This window comes from Alligator sinensis, unplaced genomic scaffold, assembly GCF_000455745.1.
Source record: "Alligator sinensis unplaced genomic scaffold, ASM45574v1 scaffold781_1, whole genome shotgun sequence".
NCBI classification, from domain to species: domain Eukaryota; kingdom Metazoa; phylum Chordata; order Crocodylia; family Alligatoridae; genus Alligator; species Alligator sinensis.
The window spans coordinates 1,021,589-1,035,122 of NW_005841845.1; positions in this window are offsets into that span (position 1 = coordinate 1,021,589).

Below are 13,534 nucleotides of genomic sequence, written 5' to 3' on the forward strand. Positions count from 1 at the left end.
ATGATTAACTGTAAATCAGACATGGGGGATATGAGAAATTCTTCATTTTATGAAATCTTTTAAGACTGGGTCATTTTCTAAAAGCGAGACTATGTCTCAAGCAGGAGGTATGGGTTCGCTGTAAAATAGTCTGGATTAAATGCCATTGTTGAGTTATGCAAGAGGTCAGACAAAGCATGTATTTAGAGTAAAATAAGCTTGCTCTTTAACTATGCTTGTATAGTAAAAGAATAGATAAAGCAGCAATTCTTGCTACAGTGGAGACAATTGTACTAGTCTAAAAGTACTTATTCCTATGTAGCTTATCCCAGGCCAGGAATGAAATAACTTATACTTGTATCAGGGAATTTTATCCCAGTATGGATACATCCACACCCAGGGCTATCAGGACTCAGTAGGACTCTCAGAGCAGCAAATTCACTCACTCACCATAAAGGTGTTAGCAGTTGCATTACTGCCAGTTTGAGAGAAAGCCAGCTGTTTCAGTGTGCCGTTTAGACAAAACTTTCCCCCTCCTTTGCTGTTTAGATACTGTTTGGATAATTTTGGTGCACTGAACTCAGTCTTTCCAGTTTCCACCAAGTGTTGGGCACTTTCTCTCCAAAAATCAGGTCCCTGAAAATGGATGCATGCTAAACCATCAACCACCATTTTGGAAATCGTGGCCTAAAAATGTTACAAGGCAGTGCAGTCTAGTGGCCAACATACAAGACAAGTGGTTTTGCCAATGACTTCAGTCAGGCCAGAATTTTACCTCTAGATTCTGTCCTGGTCTGTAGGATGACTTTGAATAAAAGGTACTGAATGATAAAATTAATGTATGAAATGTCCTCCTGTCCTTTCCCCTACTACCAAAGCCTTCTATTTATAAATATATCAATAGGGTGAACCCAGAATGAAGATTAGGACACATTGTCATAATACAGAGGTGGTTGTACGATGTGCATGTAATGTAGTTTCGACCCCAGGTGAAGTACACTTATGACGGAAAACATACTATTAGACAAGGTCTTGGAAAAGATGGCGGGATAGATCATCCAATTAGCAATGCTGATACCAGAAGGTAAGCTCTTATTTAAAAGCTCAGGGAAGATTCTTGACTTCACAACCATGTGCTGAGAAAGAGATGGACAAGAGAAGAAAATGCATGAAATGGGCACAGCCGTAAAGAGGAATGTGATGTCAAAACGGCCCGAGAGGGCATGTCTACACGTACGCATCTAATGCTTACTAGCCTGATTTAAGGCACATTAAGGGCATGAGTCTACATGGGCATGCCCTTAATGCACCTTGTAAATGGCAATTTAAAGCTATTGGAGCCTAAATTTGATACCTGCATAAAGCAGGTATCAAATTTATGTGTGAATAGCTAAATCACATTAGCAAACGTGTGCTGTAGATGTACTAATGCACGTTAACACAGTGTGTGTCCATTGACTTGGGACTAATTTTAGTCCCAAACTGGTCTGCACACCTGCATGAATGCACATTAGCACATATGTGTGTAGACACGAGCCTAAACTGAATAGCTAAATCACATTAGCAAACGTGTGCTGTAGATGTACTAATGCACGTTAACACAGTGTGTGTCCACTGACTTGGGACTAACTTGAGTCCCAAGCTGATCTGCACACCCACATTAATGCACATTAGCACATGCATGTGTAGATCTGAGCCTAAATTGCCTTAATGCATATTAGGCTAATGCGCATTACATTTAGGCATGCATAAAAAAGCATGCAGACACACCCATAATGTTTTAAAACATGGTGAAAAGCATATGGGAAGGAGGCCCCCTCTCTCCACTGAAATCACTGTAAACTTTTGCAAAACCCAAACTTACAATATTTCAAAAACCTGATTAGGGCCTGAAAAAAGAAGACACCTTGTTTCTATATAAATGGTTATAGCATGCAGCTGTCTCCTGTAGAGTCATGAGGCTTAAGTAATTGCATCTTGATATTCTAGGTGTGTCTGTGGTTGGGTGGCTTTAGAAGGAATGCAGTCCTGCATCCAGAGCCGAAGGCTGCGGGTGAAAGGATGTCCCCACATCACATTGTCCTTTTAGGTCATACATAACAAGAGCCTGATTCTCTGCCTCTTTTCACCAGTGCAGCGGGTTCCAATAATGGGTTGTGACCCCAAATGTGAGACTGGCCATTGCAAGTGGGATCACAAATCTGACAGAAACTTAAAAGTGAAAGTTGGATTATAAACCTGGGAGAGGGGCCCCCAACAGAAAAGTTTGGAAATCACTATAGTAGTGAAACGGAGCAGAGAATCGGGCTCCTTTCATTTCACCTCTGCTGCTCTTTCACCTGCTCCGTTGCCCTTTAGCTACTGATTCCCCCATTCAGTTTTGCCCTTTGCAAAAACTACATAAGGCGGCAGGCAATAGTCAAACCACATAATCTTATTAGGCACAATGGGCAAGGAGCATGCTGTGTTCAGGGCCTGTAGAAATCAATGGAGAACTTTCCATTGACTTCACTGGATATTGGATAATGTCTTTTTCAAATACTGTTTTTCATCCTCTGACCCAGTGTTGTGCTATGAGAAGTCTGGTGTGATTTTGTAAAATGGTCTTTTGTCATGAAGGAGAGGGGGAAAAAAAGTAGAGGATTCAAGGGGAAAAAAACCTACACACGATCTCTCTGAATATATGAGAGTTCAGTAAGGAACTAAAGCTTTCACTGCTGCAAAGTAATGATTGAACTTAAATGCCAAGATGCTACAGGGGTGTACTTGGTAGCTGTGTTGGTCTGAGACAAAAAGACGTACAAAAATCTAGAACTAAAAGGTATCATTTTGGTACCAAGAGTTCTAGTTTGTTTGTATGTCTAAGATGCTACAGGGCCACTTCATCCTGTGCATTTAATTGTGATGTCCACATGGGTCCACCCAGAAGTATTAATGTGGAGATTTTGAATGAGCTGTAAATCACCTGCTATTAAATTAGGCCATCTTGGGAACCCCAGGCATTTCTCAAGCAAATAAAATTAGTTCTTTGCCTGAAAAGAAAATATCAGGGGCGGGGTGGGAAGGAAATGGTGGATGTTTTGGGATTGCATGATGAGGTACGTGGAATTTAGCGGTGAAAATGTGGGATGCTTCCTTGCCTGCTTCACTAGTTTTTCTCTGCGTGCTCGCCACAAGGTGAGTGGATGCCAAAGTCATCTCCCTGGATTAAGCAAAGCATGGGGGTGCTCCACCAGGAGAAGCCTGCGGTTACAGTGGCTATAACCTTTATGCTCAGAAATGTGAAGGCATTGTCTTGTGGTTAAATTGCTGGCCCAGCACTCAGAAAATCTCGTTTCAGCTCCTTGTTGTAGCACAGGCCATCTGCCTTACCTTGAACAAATCACTGGAAGTCTCGGAGCTTCATTTTCTACTTCTACATTGGGGCAGTTGTGTTGCCTGTCTTCTAGGAAAGAGATGGGGCTTTCCCGAACAACACCTGGATATAGCTGTTGTTCACTGTATGTATCTTTTATGTTAATTCACTAGCTGGCTAGTCAGGATATGAACCCAGGATAATAGGAGAGCTTTGAATAGTTGCATCATCTGACAAAAACAATGCAGACTAATTCCCTTCGATGCCTTAGTCTCTTTTACTAGCTGGACTGTTTTACCAGGAAGCACTCAGTCTCTTAGAGGGGGAGGATTAAAAATTTTAAGCAGGGTTTGAAGGCAGATGCTTTATTAAGGGACACTAGGAGTGAGACTGAGCAGAGAGGGGACAGACTGACTGTCACACCCTGAGGTCAGGCTTAACTTCTATACATCTTTATGTAAAATAGACATGTATATAGCCTGCTTCTTTGAAACAACCTCCTCTTTCAAACCTTGCCTCCTCTGTCTGCTAACATTAAATAATATTTTGCCTCGAGAAGGCTTGAGATCCTTGTGTTCAGCATTTATTCACAGACCAACCACCACCCCCTGCCAAGGAAAGAAGTGCCAGTGCTGAACCCAGGTGTGTGCATGGGCAGATGTGGCTGAGTACCCGGTCTGTGAATGGAGAGATGGGGACTTCCACCCCAGGGAAGTCAAAACTTGAGGGCTAAAACCTGAAGGGAATATGCTCAGAAAAAGAGACCACAGGAGGGGACAGACATTCAGCTAACACCAGACAATTAAATTCATCTTTTCATTTGCAAGGTGTCAAGCTCTTCTGAGCAGGCATGGCCCCTCACGGCCTGTCACTATTATACCTATGCTCAGTTGGGGTCACAGTGCTGTTATAATAAACCATATTCTTTTTGCATACAACAAGCATCCTTTTTTCCCCAAATTCAGCTGTTGAAAATTTTGGGGTGTGCATTGTAATCAAGGAAATACAGTAACAGTGATTTCTGCCACGGTAACCTCAGTTAGGGAAAGCAACAGTAAAATTGCAGGTGATGCACTTGGGGCTTCCTACCTGCTGACTTGGGGCTTTCTTTTCCACCACTCCCAGCAGAAGCCCTCAAGATCTTTTTTTCCCTTCATTCTGCCTATCAAAAACATGATGTTTTAATTGGGGGCGTGTTGTATGTGAGAAAATACGGTAACTAATGCTGATAATGTTGGCCACTTTGTTGCCCAGTTGCTCCGTCTCCGTCTCTGCTGACCTTGTCCACATGTTTGCTGATGACTCTCACTAAGGCATCGTGCTCTGTGCCTCCTGCCCATGCAGCGTCCCCCCATTAAATACTGACTTTAATCCCGTACAACTACACAACCGTATACCGAGGAGAGGTTAAAGCAATGGGTAGGGAATGAGGACCACCACTGATTCACGATGTAGCCCATGACAACTTAACCTCTTGATTTCTCAAATTACAGGTAGTTTGATTCCTTCCCCTATGGGTAGAGGTTTACCTAACTCAAGGAGGCGACCAGCTGATTTCATGGGCAGATCTCCAAGCTAGCAACTATTTTGCAAGTTGAACATGGTGCACCCTCATGCCTCTGATTGGCCAAGGGACCATGGTAGCCCCTCCCCTCAGCAATGATTGGCAGCAAAGGCTTTGTCATGCAGTCACTGCCAATTGGTGGAGAGGGTCAGGGACACACAACAGACCAAACTCTCAGCCAATCAGCAGTGAGGGGCGGGGGTGGCAGCCATCTTGCCATCAGCCCTTCAAGCTGGCAGTTTCCCCTCCCCTTTTTCCTCAGTGGCATAGACCGCAGCGACCACGAGGACTGCTAGCTCCCCAGAAGGAGCCTGAATTTTATTTCTTTCAGTGAGCCCACCAAAATCACGGACCCCGCCTGATTTCGTCCAAATTAACAGTTTCCGTGAAAACCGCACAACTGCAAATTTAGTAGGTTTCTACCTATGGGATAGGTAGAGCTACAGAAATGAAAGTTGCACTGGCGAAAGGCCTCTATGGAAGGGCAAAAATGTCAAACTGAGCTCTTCAAAATAACGCGGTGTTGGTGACTCCTGATGTGAAAGTGCTTTCTTAATGTAACATGCACTCGTATTTGCTTTCTGAGAACCGTATTACAGATCAGAGTAATAAAAAGTAAAAATACACAAAATCAGCCCATGGCCGTGCTCAGAAAAGCTTGCTTGATCCTGGAAATAGAGGTCATTTAGATCGTGAATGAGAGCCTCCTGTTGTCTTTCCAGTGGCTTTTTCCGCCTGGCTACAAGCTGAAATAACCCTTCTTTTATGCTCCAGCATTGTGATATAATGGCTAAATGGATTTTTAGCACAAAATATAATTTTCTACTTTGCTTTCAATCATCACTTAATGGAAATGCCTCCTAATGTCTTGATCACCAGAACATTCTTCTCTGGCCACAAATAGTAGCTTTTCTCAATGGCGGTGAAGAGCAAATTGTCTTATAAAGCTTCGGTTATCTAATAATAATAATAAAAAAAAACCCCATCGTTCTTTTGGAGCCTGCTGCCTGGAGTCATTGAATTCACTCAGCATGTTATTAACTTCAAACGGGCTGAAGGCGGCGAAGGTGCCATTAACTCTTGCACAATATTCTCGTGCATCCTTACATTTTGATAAAAAAAGCTTCTGCTTCATTTTTTTCCTCCTTAGATTAGTTAAAGACCCCATAGCCCATTGCAATTTTCAAAGGCATTGTTACAGATGAACTTTAGGTTGCTCTGTTTGAAAACCCTTTAAGAAAGCTGCACCCCCTTCTTGTGTAAGGCACTTACACAGCCCGAGACAAGGTTGATGACACCGTGAATACAAAGATGACAAAGGATTAAGGCATTGATTAGAAGTATCTGGGCATACATAGATTAAGGACCTGATTCTGAAGAGATTGGCATCTTGAACACTTGGCATTGAGGAATCCCACTGAAGTCAGGTCAGCTTTTCAGCAAGGTCAGTGCCGTACTCAGCAGAGTTTAAGAGACTGGTATCTGGATGCCAGCAGAGATTGTCGGTGGAGTGTGGAGCCAGTGAAAGTGTAGCATTCAGAGCCCGGCTTTTAGGGAAATAGTTGCACTGAAATTCAATAGCTGCAAAAGTGATGGCTGACGTGTCCTGTTAATTTTGTGTAACTGGCCCAATTTCATGGAAATCCACTGACACACTATTGTTTTACATTCGACGCTCCGATTATTGTGAGTGAAAATGAACCGAAAAAATGCAGCCCTTTTGGAAAAAAACAAAAAATCAAAACACACCTCCTTCTGAGAAAAATCAAGGGCCACATCAAAACAATGGAAATTACAAAGCTCTTCATATGCTCCATTGAAAAAACAAAACAAAACAGAGGTCTCGCTATCTAAAAGCAAAATCTTTGGGCTGCGAAATAGCCTGGAACTGAACCGGGTGTATTTTTTTCCATGAACGTTCACTGAAAAATGTTTATATTTTGTCACTTCTCTAGTTGTTGGTTTTGATCCAACCCAAGTGGGTAGTGACTGCATGTTGTTGACATCTGATAACTGCTTTGGCGGCCCAGGCAAACTGAAGGGAACGTGGTTACAGTCCGCCTCCCAGTGGCAGAGGCTGAGCTCTTCAAGGTTATTTAAGTACCAAGCTTTCATCAACATCAAAGGGAGTTAGGCTCCAAAATATCTTGGAAGATCTGGACTTATGTGGCTGCACCTCAAGGCTTACCTGGCAACCATGCTGTTTCTGCAAAGAAGGGAAAGACTGAAGACACTAGTGGACCTGAGCTCCTCTCTGCTAGATTACATCCATCTGTTGCCAATGAGAGAACTTCAATTACAAGGGGTGTTAAATCAACCGTTGCAGTATATAGAAAGGTCTTGAGAGGACTAATCGACTTTCCTAGGGCTTCTTACATGCTCAAAGTTAGGCATGTCATGTACTTGTCCTTTGCTGGACTGAGCACTAAATGTAACGCACAGAAATGATGATTAATATGTAATACGGATGAAAAGGGTGGGGCGGGGGGGAAAATCACCCTGTGCAAAAAAGTCACTTGAGTCTGAATCAAATCCAGTCTGAAAAAGCAAGACAATGAAAGTTATCTTCTTCCATATCCATTTATAGTGCAGCGATATCATAAAATTACACCCTACGCAAATCCAAATATAGTAGAAACAGGGGTGATGTTTCAATATATAATATTGGTAATATTATTGCAGTTACATAAAACAGTAAACAAGATGAAAGTACAATACCATTTCCATGTTGCACGTACACACGCACAGTCTGTTCTCAGTCACCGCAGTATTGCCTGTACCTAATTTTGCCCTAATTTGTTGCACGAAAAAAGCCTCATATGCCACTCGCCGCCCAAATGAAATTAACTCTGAACCCTGGGAATCAGATTCACAAGCTGTACTTTATAAACCAGCTGATTTCTTGTCCTCACAGACCATCCTTAGGTAAAGATATTGATAAAAAAAGAAAACATCGAGTCTCATACCGCATGAGAAGCAACAATAAATGAACCCTTCTAGTGGGGAACAGAGCGATCGGAAAACGTGACGAGAGACTAACACCCTACCCGAATATATGTAACATGGATCACTTTTTGTAACAAGCTGAGATTAGCACTATAGTTCATTCAAGCCCAAACTAACCCTATTAAACACTAGAGAAACCGACCGTTTACTAGCAGCTTAATTTCTTTCTGCTCAAAAATGACTGGTAGCCATTGAGAGCGGTGAGTCGTGCTGTTTGATTTGAACAAGTGAAAAATAATCACCTTCCCATCTTCCTGTCTGCATGTTACTAAGAATGCCTAACAGGACCAGCAATAAAGTTCACCAGGGTAAGACTTCTTGGACCGCTCGGCTAACGTGTCTCATCATATAAACTCTTACTGCCATGGTGCCACCTAGAGACAGTTCAAGAAATTAAACCTCTTTTTAAAAAAATGCTGGGTATTTCAGTCTCGTTTGGGTTTTTATATTACATATTCCCCTTTTAATGATTGTTTGCTAGCAGAATTGTTTTCCGTCCTGGTATAACACACCACAGGATTAATTGAAAGGTTACCGAAGTCCGTTAAAAGATGCCAGTTGAATTCAATCCACTTAGATTGAATGAGCCCACATGTACTTTGATGGAATGAAGTGAATATTAAAAATAATTGTGAACATTGTTCACTCATGATCATTATTAAGGTACAAATAAAGGCTCCGATTCAACAAGGCGTTTTAAGTGATGCCTAAGTGCTTTGCTCAGTAGGGCCTGGCTTCTGAATCAAAGCCAGAACAAAAGGTATGACATGCTTTTATATCATTAAATGCCTATGCAAGTATTAGGCAGATACTGCTCCCTGTCTAACAAAGGAAATCATATTTTGTGAGAATATACATTATTTTCCTGTATGTGTTTAAAGCCATTAAAAGATATACTAAAAGAATAATTTCTCTATGTGTTCAGAGACTGGCTGGTAATAATCCTAGGAAGGTTTATCCCCAGAATAGTTTGTGTTCCCCGTGATAATGCTTAGTATTTCTCTGTCTTTGAGCAGTATAACCCTTCACCCAACAAAATCAGATAAAAGATGTGGGTATCATTTTGCCTGCTGGGAGGAAAGTGGGGTGTATTTGGGTGGTCCATACTTGTTAGAGATGCACCATTTGCTGTCAGCTTGATGATTGATTTAGATCTCATTGGGTGTGTCTACATGTTCATTAATGAACTTTAGGTAGCTCACACTTAGTTGAGTACTTGCTTAATAAAGTACTAGAGTTACTGTGCAGTAGCACTAGTGCATGGCTTTTTCATGGTGCTTGCTGTGCATTAGCTTAATAACACTGTGGAGTAGGCTATTAGCATGCTTTTTTTAACCTCCAGGCTACTGTGCAGTGTTATTAGGCTAATGCACAGTAAGCGTCTTGAGTAGACACACCCATCATGTTGCAGTGCTAAGCCTAAGAGCAGCAAGTGTCAAGACTATTGGGTATTTGCTGATTTTGATTTGGCATAGTCAGAAAAGGAGTCTCTAAAGTTGCTTGCATTCAAAATCCAGCCACATCTGAAGAAGTGTCTTACATGAAGTCAGGGGACTGGCACTTGTTGTGTCTGGAATGAAGAGACTTTTTATTATTCCCATAATAATATTTGTCAAATAATTTAAAAGGTTCATAGATATTTCCTGGACAAAGTTCATAGATATTTTTTCCAAATGTAATGGATATCAACCCAATCAGAAACAGGAAGCAAGACCATTCACATAGAGCAAATAATAGACCTGGGGAATAATTGGTGGGAAGTTTGTGGCAGGGGGTGGGTTAAGTTGTTTTAAAGTTAGATAAACTTTGCTATGATTTTTTCCCCATTTTTTAACCAGGTAATAATGAACAATATTCTTATCAAGCGCTTTGTAAAAGCCACTGTGCTTCGAATTTGCTCTCATAAATCCCTCACTCAACAGTTACAAAGAGTAAATCAGAATTTTTCATCATTGCTTTATTCCTGAATAATTTATGAACTGAGAACTGGAGTAAAAATCATCATGTAGCCTACTTCTTATTTGTCTGCATCCAACACTGCCATTCTGTGCCGCAAAAGGCAGGCCAGGGTGGCACCTTATAGAATAAACCACTCAGAGAGCTGTGAGCTTTCATAGGTTACAGCCCAATTCATCTGGTTAACCTAGTAAAGTGCTGCCTACAAAAGTGCATGCCTCTGACTGAGTTAGTCTATAAGGTACTACCTTGCCCTGCATTCTGCCTAAATTCAGAACTACATCGCTCTCGTTCCTCCATTCTGCATTTGCACTTTCCCCCTGACAGGTCTATAATAAATTATGCCAAAATAAGAACCTGTTCAAGTTTCATTGTCAATGCCAAGTGATGCACAACATGCTAATTGAGGAACATGGATGGCAGCAAGCGAATTATAGTTTTTGGGGTTTTTTTTAATTTACAGAGGCAGATACAGTTGCCTGATTCCTTTGAAGTCGGAAATTATAGTTTTGGGGGTTTTTTTTAATTTACAGAGACAGATACAGTTGCCTGATTCCTTTGAAGTCGGTGGAGTTGTGATGATTTACTCTGGCTACAGATCCACCCTTAGGTGTCTACAGAGTCAGGCCTCCAGTGCCCTATTTACATACCGAATTGGGATCGGCATGCCTTTCAGATTCTGAGCAACTCGTTTTACACCCAACTCAATGGGAAGCGTCTCACCCACTGCCTCTACAGTGTGATCCCACCCGTTGTTCCCTTCAGTCCTTAAACCAGTGGTTCTCAATGTGGCAAAGTGGGGATCCCTGACTAGCCACAGGGCTAGTTTCCCCACCTGCCTCTGGACACGCCGCCTACCTCTTTCATCTGCCATGCCTTGATGGAAAATAATTGAGTTGTTAATTAGGCAGGAGGCTGCCCATTATAGCCCCCCCCCAAATATCGGGGTTATCTGTGGCTCCATTCTACACCTACACCGCAGCCCAAGCCTCGCAGATGGCATCTCAGGCAGTCAACTCAACTGTCCCCTTTGCCCATTAACTATGGCCCTTTCCATGGGACCTTCAGCTTCCCTATAAGACCTGGCCCCATCTCAGGCCAGTAGGGACCCCGAGCTTCTTCGCTTTATATAGGCATCCCTTGTGGTGGTCCCCTGGCCCTTTTGACCCTTCCAGCCCTGACCCCAGCATTGACTAGTTGAGTCCCTCAGTTGGGTCTATGCCTCCTGCCTGCACTCAGGGATCAGGGTCCCCCATTCCTGGCTCAGGTGCTAAACAATGGGTTTTTAAAAACCCACTGTTTCCACCGTTTCAATTAAACCGAACTAAACCCCCCATGGCATGTACACAAGGGTGGGGGCCTGATCCTTACCTGCCTCTGCAGCAGCGGTGGGGTGAGCTGCTGGCAGGCCAAGCAGTCCCAGAGCTGCGCGGGGACCTGGTGCTTCCCTCCATGGTGGAGGTGCCCCCCAAGGCGTCACCCACACGCTAGCACCCGGCCCGGGCAGTCCCAAAGGGTGCTGCAGCCGCAGTGGGAAGCACCGAGCCCCGCACAGCTCAGGCAAGCAGGCAGGCTCCAGGAGAAAAAAAATAAATAAATAAGATCAGGCTCCTTGCTGCCTTTTTTTTGGCCAGTTGAGCCTGCCTCCTGTATGGGCTGCCACCGGGTTGCACAGCGGCTGGAGAAGGTGGCAGGGATGGTGCACGGGTCACTGGAAGCCCACCAAGCCCCAAGCATATTGGCTTCCAGCACCCTGTACCCTCTTGTACTTTGTTAGGTAGCAAACTAAAACAGCTCAGAGGTCTTTTATCTTTTTATGTTCCAGCGTCATTTAACGCAGAATACACTGCCGATCATGCAAACGGCGAAACAGTGGTGCAAAAAGGCATTTAAGCTGCTTTAAAGGCCAATTTTGTAGCATGTGCACTAAAGCACTTTTGGCACTAAAGTTAATGTATTAAAGTTAGTGCCGGGGTCACATGTCTTAACTAATCATGTCTAAATTTCATACTTGCATTTGCAGGTATCAAATATAGACACAATTAGCTTAAATTCACTATTCTAATGCGCATTAAGGGCACACACGTGTAGGTGCACACCCTTACTGTGCATTAAATTAGGCTAATGCACATGAATGCGTTTTGTGTAGACGTGCTCATTATGGTGGCATCCTGAAGCACCCTTAAAAGGACCTCATGGCACCCCGGGATGCTGTGGCATGCTGACTGAGAATCACGGAAGTGAGCTGTTGCACATGAAAGCTTATGCATTTCTGATTCAGTTAGTCCATAAGGTGCCCCTCTACCTTGCCTTCTGCCTGACTTCTCACTAACACAACTGACTCCCCCTCTCCGTCCTAATCCATGAAGGAGGTTAGTAGAACTTTTCTAGAAGTTAGAATTCTGCTTTTTATGGGGAAAAAAAGGCCCGATGGCAAGTCCATTGAATTCAACACAAAGAATGCAACCAAGCTGGATTCAGGCGCATAGAAAATATTTATTCAATCACTGTGTTCGAGGGGGAGTGCATCTCACCAAAAGGAAGCACTCAGGTGGGAGATAAAATTTTGCCCATGTCCTTTGTCAAACAGCATGAGATAATACACTGCTTCATTTTAGGGCCCTTTAAATCTAAAGGAACTGGCTGGGGGTCATTGCGAGTCCCCTGGCGCAGCTTTATGAGCACTCGTGGTGCTCTGGAGAGGTGCCGGAGGACTGGAAGAGGGCCAACGTGGTTCCCATCTTCAAAAAGGGGAGGAAGGAGGACCCGGGAAACTATAGGCCAGTCAGTCTTACCTCGATCCTGGGCAAGCTGTTCGAGAAAATTATTCTGGCACACATCCAGGAGGGGCCAGCAGGGAAATGCATGCTCAGGGGCAACCAGCACGGGTTCATCAGCGGCAGGTCATGTCAGACCAACCTGGTGGCCTTCTACGATCAGGTCACTAAATCATTGGATGCAGGGGTAGCAGTGGATATAGTCTTCCTGGACTTCCGGAAGGCTTTCGACACTGTCTCTCACCCCGTTCTCATTAGGAAACTGGGGGACTGTGGCGTAGACACCCACACAGTCCAATGGGTCGCCAACTGGCTAGAGAGCCACACCCAGAGGGTGGTAGTGGATGGGTCCTTCTCGGCCTGGAAGGACGTGGGCAGTGGGGTCCCGCAGGGCTCGGTCCTCGGGCCCGCCCTGTTCAACATCTTCATCAGTGATTTGGATGAGGGGGTGCAAAGCACCCTGTTCAAATTTGCTGATGACACCAAGATGTGGGGGGATGTGGGCACAATAGAAGGGAGCAACAGGCTACAGTCGGACCTTGACAGGTTACAAGGATGGGCGGAGGAGAACAGGATGGGGTTCAACACAGACAAGTGCAAGGTGATGCACCTGGGGAGGAACAACCGGCACCATACCTACAGGCTGGGGAACTCCCCTCTTGTCAGCACGGAGGTGGAAAAGGAGCTTGGAGTCATTATTGACTCCAAGATGAACATGGCTCGGCAGTGTGGGGAGGCGGCTAGGAAGGCCAACTGTACCTTGTCGTGCATCCACAGATGCATTTCAAGCAGGACCAAGGAGGTGATCCCCCCCCTCTATGCGGCACTGGTCAGGCCGCAGCTGGAGCGCTGCGTCCAGTTCTGGGAGCCGCACTTCAGGAGGGATGTGGACAGCAT